This window comes from Camellia sinensis, chromosome 5 (assembly GCF_055761805.1).
Source record: "Camellia sinensis isolate YWXY chromosome 5, ASM5576180v1, whole genome shotgun sequence".
NCBI classification, from domain to species: domain Eukaryota; kingdom Viridiplantae; phylum Streptophyta; class Magnoliopsida; order Ericales; family Theaceae; genus Camellia; species Camellia sinensis.
The window spans coordinates 164,257,260-164,265,091 of record NC_138965.1 but is presented as its reverse complement, the minus strand read 5'-3'; the positions used below and the strand labels follow the sequence as shown (position 1 = coordinate 164,265,091).

At 38.0% G+C, this 7,832-nt stretch overlaps 1 long non-coding RNA gene across 11 annotated transcripts; it reads right to left on the bottom strand.

The window, feature by feature from the left end:
• Positions 1-1,561: 1,561 nt before the first annotated feature.
• Positions 1,562-6,411, bottom strand: LOC114282317 (uncharacterized). Of its 11 annotated transcripts, none has more exons than XR_014330434.1 (9): positions 6,177-6,411; positions 5,427-5,483; positions 4,995-5,262; positions 4,456-4,549; positions 3,994-4,366; positions 3,555-3,901; positions 3,255-3,353; positions 3,014-3,127; positions 1,562-1,814 (listed from the first exon to the last, which is right to left on the bottom strand). It is a non-coding gene; the product is annotated as an uncharacterized LOC114282317 (long non-coding RNA). The 11 variants fall into 11 exon arrangements; XR_014330435.1 differs by having other exon boundaries at positions 4,160-4,366; XR_014330437.1 differs by having other exon boundaries at positions 3,555-4,366; positions 5,753-6,411.
• Between the last annotated feature and the right edge of the window lie 1,421 nt (positions 6,412-7,832).

Genomic DNA, 7,832 nt, shown 5'->3' with positions numbered 1-7,832 from the left:
TTACTTAGGGCACATCTATCGATATACCGGACGGGGTATGGTGCGGTACAATTGGTTTGAGGAGCAGTTCAGGGAGATTGAGCCTGAGACGATTGAGGAGATAGAGCAGTATGCCAGAGGCTTCCTCATGTTCGTCTTCGGTAACACCTTGTTTTCAATCAAGTGGAATATCATGGGCCTGTACTTGCTGAGTGCCTTGGTGGTCCTTCCTCGAGTTCAGTTTTATGATTGGGGCGGAGCCGACCTCACCATATTGTACGAATATATGAACTCTTCCTCCTGTTTGCGAAGGACTTTGGTTGAAGGCTATTGGCAAGCGTGGGAGGTACACATCTCAATTCCCTTCTTTACACTTTACATTTTCTGCTCAGCATTTCTTGCTTTACATCTATTTCACACATGTGCTTTCTGCTTTGTACTTTCTACAACTGTTCATACTGTATTGATTATATACCTCTGCATTCTTCCTACAGTTATGGGTATACGCATACTTCCCAGCTCTTGCCCCAGAGCCTGTGGATGAGGTTCCACTGACAGTCCCATTTTTTCAGGTATACGACGGCCAGCTCCGCTGTAGGATCCGCGAGTCCTTCATGTTCTTCCACCAATATTTTGACATGGTAGCAGTGCACGAGGTATCCCAAAACAAAGTCATTTTTTGCTTTACAACTGTTTTGATCCACACATTAGCAACTGACAGCGACTAATAATCTGTTCACTTTCTATTTCAGATCACATGGCAGCCCTAGGCTACGATAACGACAGAGCTTCGAGCCTGGTACAATGCAGCTCGGATCGTTACCTGTCATCACATTCTTCTTGAGGGCCCGATTTGCCGAGCTTGGTTTTTGGGTGAGCGCTTTGTCCGTCAGACTCTGGGCCTGTCTGCCCCATTCATACCAATGACACCTCCAGCGTCCATGAGAGCGAGACACAGCCTGTCTACCGACGAAGTGATCCAATTTATGATAGGGCTGGAGGTCGAGTATTTCCGTACACTACTAAAAACTGGAGCTTTTGTGACGAACGTAAACGTCGCAAAAGGTGCATATGTCGTCGCAAAAGACTTTTTGTGACGGAGTGGCGATGGGAAATGGGGGGTGGCGGAAGGGGGCATGACAAAAGGTATTTGCGACGGTTACAAACCGTCGCTTTCCTGTAACGACGGAAAATCAATGGTTTTTGCGACGATTTAACCTAACACAAAAAAAGGGAAAAAAATCTCTTTTAGTGACGCTTTAGGATGACGTCGCAAAAAGAATTATTAGCGACGGTCTTATATGTCGCAAAAAAATAGAATTAAATCAATAATGTATTCGCGACAATTTAAACCGTTGCTAAAGATGGCACTAATATGTATATGCGACAGGTTAACCAGTCGCTAATAACATGCAAAGAAATGATGATTCCATTAGCGATGGTTTATTACTGTCGCAAATTTTTTTTTCATAAATTAAATATATATTTTATTAATTCATTCCCTGTACAAATTATTAATACACACTCACAACCACATCCACATCCACTTCCACATTCACATTCACATTCACAAAATCATATATACGAATAATTATATATATTTATCCTGTAACGATACAATGTCAACCAAACATTCTTTACCAAAATATATAAAATATCCTCCAACAATACTAATATTTTTTGATGATTCAAAAACTCAAATTTGTGTCTAAAACGAAACCAAATATCGACAATACAAATAAAAAAACATATATATTAGCAGCTTGTTTTAGTATCAACAGTAAACTCCAATATTGATATGCGAAGATAGCATCACGTACTCAAAAGGGTAGCATCTGCAAAAAGAAACAAAATATATATATATATATATATATATATTTATAATATAATTAATTTCAAGCTTACAAAATATATAAAACATTTGATATTTATTTCATAAAATAAATAAATAAGATTGTAACATATACATAAATCAAACGTCACACAATGTATCTGCCAAGAGTTTCTCCAACTGTTCTTCGAAAAAGAATTTCTAAAGGACAAGTGTTCACAAATGGAAATTAAGCTCCAGATTCAAAATCGGAAATCGATTTCGAGTCTCATCTTTTCCTACAAGTTATTTGTGCCTAGTTAGTCGTATGTGTTAAGTTTTGTTGACATCCGAAGCCATTTGACCAATTTAGTATGTCAATCGGTTCTGAAAAAAAGTTTCTGAAGGACAAGTTTTCACAAATAGAAATTAGGCTCTAGATTCAAAACCGGGGATTGGTTTTGAGTCCCGTCTTTTCCTACAAATCATTTGTTCCTAGTTAATCGTGTGTGTCAAGTTTTGTTGACATTTAATGTTGTTTAACCGTTTTAGTGTGTCAACTGGTTCAGAAAACAAAAGTTAAAAGTACTTCAACTATTTTTGCCTCAAAAGATGCATCAACACTCTAGCAGACTTCAAAAAAAAAAAAGAAAAAGAAAAGAAACTATTATAAGTAGCTCCATAGCTAAACCAAACAATGTAAGGACACAGACGGTGAGGTAACCATTAGTTAGCCCCAAGAATAATGAGAGTAATATCATCCAGCCCTGGCTGCCATATTTGGCTGTGAAATAGAATGCTAGGATGAGTGTTAAAAAAATACAAATGGCAATTGGTCAGCCAACTTAGGTTAGTAGATTTTCAATCTATTCTTGAAAAACATTGGCATCTAAAACAGTTACCATAGTATTCCTAATTCAAGCATAAAAATTGTGACTCAGTGCACCCATAAGGAATCCGAGTAAAATTAGAAAGGTAGTAAAACATAAAAAATGAAAAATGGCATGGGCGGATTTGAAGTCTTGGGGTAATAACCTTAAAGTTATGGGTTCAAGTCTTGGAGCCACCACTTTGTGCATTATGTCAAAGGTTAGATGTGTACTAAATCTTTCCCCTCCCAAACACAAATTAACGTGTACTAATTGGGCGTTGTTTTATATATAGTTCTTTCATTGATATCTAGAAGAAAAAATAATAAATATTTCTTAAAATGATTGATGTTACCAAAACACCAGCAGCCATATCCCATGATTTTAGATGATATTCCCAATATGCTTCTATAATTCGCAAAGCTACATGGCACATATCTACTGCAGCAGCACCAAGCCTTCTCACGCCCTACACATAAATGTCAAAATGGAGAGAGAGATTACAAAAACTTGAAACACAAAATCTTCCACCCTATCTATGATGTAAGAAGTAAAGCAAGTTATCAGTAAAGCAAGTGAAAGAAAATGGTTATTACCCGGCTGACATCAGTAAATTCTTTGAATAACTCTATGTTGGTACACCATGCATCATCATGTTCATACCCAAATCCAGTAACTAGAAGTGATTGCTCCACCTAAGAAAACAAGTGAAAAAAGGTGAGCTGAAAAAAAAATTTCCAGCTTTCAGCTCTAAACCACCACACTTTTACACAATTTTTTCAATGTGATCCGTTTCCAGAATTAGAAGGAACATGATTAATTTTATAGATAGATAAGAAGTGAAATATACACAAGCATTTGAACTATCCTGTAATAAAGTCTGTTGTTGTAAATACCTTCTTCTAGTTCCTTTTCCTTGCATAAACTGAGCTTGGGGAAGGAACTGATAAGAGGGGCTCACAAAGAATGTGCTCAAAAATCCATAATGGAAAGAACTGATCACAAGGTCTGAAAGTATGTAAAGTTCGCAGAAAAATTCCTCGAGTCTAAATGCCATAAAACAGAGAGTGTTGTTGGGCACATCCTCAACCAGTCTCACTTTCATATCCACCACCAACAAAAAAAAGAGTCGTATTGAAGGTCACCTATTGAATAAAACATTATAGTCTAGATATAACATGATCACTCAGCTTATCAGTATGAATCACTTGAATCTTTTGCCCATTACAAAAAGCACCCCCGCCTAGAATAAAGGGTAACAAATATTAATAGATGATTCACAAACACACATGAAAGAGTGCACAGTAGCATACTATTGAGGAAACAAATACATACAAGAAGACTAGAACCTAAGACCTCCTGGAACGCAAGTTTTGATACCTTGTTAGATAGATCACCAATTGATTAGGGAATTGGTCCAGGAATGTTGATCAAGTCTCATACAAACAATGTAAACAAGGATAAGAACATGTAAATATAAGGGAGGGATGAAACTTCAAACCTAATTCAACTTTGGAAAGGTCAAGAATGTCATTTATAAGTTGAAGAACTAAATCTCCTGAAGATAACATGACACTCAATAATTGTTTTTGCTCCTTGTCAAGGTTTGTGGTGGAAAGAATCTCAGCCATGCTTACAACTCCTGATAGTGGAGATCTTATCTCATGAGACATGGTTGCCAACATTTGTTTTGCTCACATTGTTTCCTCTGCAAGAAGAATCAATTGGTAAAAAATGAATACCCTTTTTCTTCTAATGCTTATTCAAACCCACCAAGAATAAATCAAAGAGATAAACCTGTTATATGAATTGTTTCATTTAGCTCTGTCTCCTTGGCTTTTAGTACTGCTATTTCCTCTTGAAGTTTTGCCATCTTTTCCCTTTTTCTCACCTGTCAAGTAATAAGGCACGTATTGTATTTTTTGTTGTCATATTGTTTAAAGACCTATAAAACTTCTAAATTTTTACTTCTTTTTTTTTAAAAAAAAAAATAGAAGAATAAAAGGGCACCGTGACATTGAAAGAATCATATAACATAGGTCAAACCAAAACATTGAACATAAAAATTCAATATAATCTAGTCCAGCATTTGGACAGGATATATCATGAAAAATGAACTGTTTCTCTAACTTGTAATTCACAAAATATGAATCTGAAGTCTTTCTTCTGTGATTCAGAAATACAGCCATTGATTAGTACATAAGAAGAAAAGCTAATAAGATTTTATTTTTGAAATGGTAGTCATAAATCAATTTATAATATTACGTAGTGTTGAATTTAATGTTGAAGACCACCATGGCACAATATAGACTGTTGAATCTTGTAAATGAACTCACCTGATTAGTTACATCCATTCCCATGTAATCCACACCAATAGTATCCCCTGCATTGCTAAAGATAGGTTCAACATATATCAAAAATGTCTTTGACCCAAATAGTTCTATCTCAAAAGTAATTTCCCTTTTTGCAGTTACTCCTCATTCCAGAACTTCTCTTTTGAAGTCTTGAGATCCCTTTACACCAGCACCAGTGAATATCTCCACATCCGTTTTTCCTATAATGTCCTGAAAAATCAGTGAATTTGAGGAATGCATGTGCCAGATTCTGCAAACAGTGCTTTACAGAAATTACATGAATTACAAATGTGAACAAATCAATAAGAAAAGAAAAATGCATATTGTCAGGTTTCACACCAGCACTGAAATAAAGGATGCAACTTGTAGCAGAAAATAAAACCTCAAATAAGAAAATCACTGGCAGTCAATTACCTCATCGTGCAAACTTGGAAAATGATTATAGATGAAACGATACCACAATTCTTTATCCTGAAAGAAATGAAAATGAAGGCTAAGATATAGATGATGACTTTTCAAGAAACTTATTGTAGATGATAAGAAACATTAAAATGGCTGCAACAAAGTGGAGAAAATTTTAGTCAAGAAACACAGTTAGAACAAAATCTTATATCAGAGTTCATCCCCAAATAACTGCCAGTTAAATATTGTGTCCATACTGAGTTGCATTCATATGCACTGATAGGATTGCAGCAAAGCAACAAACTGAAGGATTTAAAATGAAATATGTTCTAAATTACCTGGTGGCCCATGACATCTGGTGCATTTTGAATAATGAAAGAGGCAGTTCGTCGAGCACCTGGTGGGTGGACAACGATTCCCCCGAAACAGAACCGACACCGAAGACCCCAAGGCAGGAGCTTTAAAGATTACAACTCTCATTCTCTTTGCAATTATTATTATTATTATAAAAGAAAGGTTTATTGAATTAGGTTATAGGAACAAATGTTGGTTTACTAGTTTTGGAGAAGGCGTGCTGTAAGTGTATAGTTCGTATTATTTGTGTAGATACAAATATCGAGTACAAAATTCTTAAATCAAAACTGAGAGAAAGAAAGAGAGTCATTACCTTCAAACTCTAGGGTTTTCCAAGTAAGTAAAAGAGAAATGAAAACAGATTAGTGCAAACTGCAAATAAATATACAAAGTTTGGATCCGCAATACCTTGAGAGGTACCGATTGAACGATGAAGACTCCTAAAGCTCTGAGAGAGGTGATATCCATGTATTGACCGAGATCGATGACGAGATTGAGAGAGAGTGGGCGGCGATGTCAACTTGGTGAAGGTAGATCAACAAACTGATGCCGGCGGAGTGAACTCGTAGATGAAAGATGAAGATAGAGAGAGAGAGAGGAAACGAAAATATCAGAGGCACCATGCGTTTGAGAATTTAGGAATTTTGGGTGTTTTTGTGGCTATTAGCGACGGGACAATAATGCCCATTGCAAAAAAACAAAATTAAAAAAATATATTTGTGTTGGGAGAGAAGCACCGTCGCAAAAAATGAGCCTTTTGTGACGGCCATAGGTTTGTTATCGCAAAAACTATTGAACATATGCTTTTTCCTTTTTGAGATAGAAATTACCATCGCAATAAGTGACTATTGGTGACGGAATATTAACCGTCGTAAAAAGTAGCTTTTGCGACTACAACATATACCGTCGCAAAAAGTTCTGTATCATATACTCCCTTTTCTAGTAGTGGTATAGAGGGCAATTATATGGTCTTTATCTAGACACATCTGATGCCGCCTCTGACTGGCGTTCGTGCATGTGAGGGAGTAGGAGCTTTTGCCGTAAGGGTGAGACGCAGAGCGACTCGGGCGAGCAGAACCCGTGGCAGAGGGACTTCCCAAGTGAGGCAAGGAACCGAATGTCCAGAGCTGCCTACTGAGCTTACCAGTTGGCAGTATACTGGGGAGGCTTATCAGATCTCGATCGAGCTCGCAGTAGCTGGGCATAGATATGTCAGAGCGCCTGATTCACCTTCGGTATGCACTACAGTTCTCATTTTTTCCATTCTTGCTTAGATACTCAGATATTCATTCCTTCTAGACACTAATCATTCCAAATTGCATTCCCAGGCACCCCCAGGGTACGTCGAGGGATTGCTCGAGATGTTGGCCTCATTTGAGAGCATGATTTTGAGAAGGAAGGCACTGCTCGTCTTCTCCAGCATTCAGGTAATTTCTTCAATTCTTTTGCATTCCGGTCATCACAATTCCACTGATACACTGAAACTGGCATTTCAACTGAAAATTTTCCCACACTACATCTAAACTACACTGCACTAATACATTGCATTTTGAATTCTGTATTTTCACACAATATTCTATACTTTGCACCTGAATTCATTATGTACACTACATCACATATTGTAGCTGACATGTACCAACTGTCTTTTCAGGTCCCACCTTTATTGACAAGACCGGCAGCAGCAGTAGCAGGACCATCAGCACCCCCTCTAGCAGCAGGGAGAGAGAGACAGGTTCCTGCACGCGGCTAGGGCCGAGCTAGGAGCGCCCGAGCTGAGAGTGGCCCTTCAGAGCCTATTATGAGCGAGGATGACACGAAGACCAGTGAGGCCAAGGAGACAGTGAGTCAACATGCTGATTCATCAAAGAGTACAGACGCTGGCTTGGATTCTGCTAGTTATGATGCTGATGCAGAGGAGGGCTCCGAGGTAGAGAGAAGCGACGACTCCGGTTCCTGTTCTGACTCAGCATTAGGTTCAGACAGTGGCGTCAATGGAGACAGTGCCGTAGAGTCCGCTCTACCGAGGAAGAGAACGAAGAGGGCCTCTCGAGCCTGACATAGTTG